This window comes from Penaeus monodon, chromosome 24 (genome assembly GCF_015228065.2).
Source record: "Penaeus monodon isolate SGIC_2016 chromosome 24, NSTDA_Pmon_1, whole genome shotgun sequence".
NCBI lineage: Eukaryota > Metazoa > Arthropoda > Malacostraca > Decapoda > Penaeidae > Penaeus > Penaeus monodon.
Genome location: NC_051409.1, coordinates 5,049,644 through 5,049,878, shown reverse-complemented (window position 1 = coordinate 5,049,878; position 235 = coordinate 5,049,644).

The following is a 235-nucleotide window of genomic DNA, read 5'->3' as shown; positions in this document are numbered from 1 at the left end:
CATCGTAAATGACTTTTTTTTTCTGTGCAATTTTCATATTTCTCTTTTTTCACCACATTCAGATATGTTGCATCTAGCTCATTTATGGCTGACTGCAACATTGCAAAGCATCATCGTAACTGCCATAGGATTTTTATTACCAAAAATATTCTTTGAATCAACAATTATTTACCAACAAGTAAAATAATAATAATAATAAAAAATAAATAATGATAATATGATAATATAATAAAAT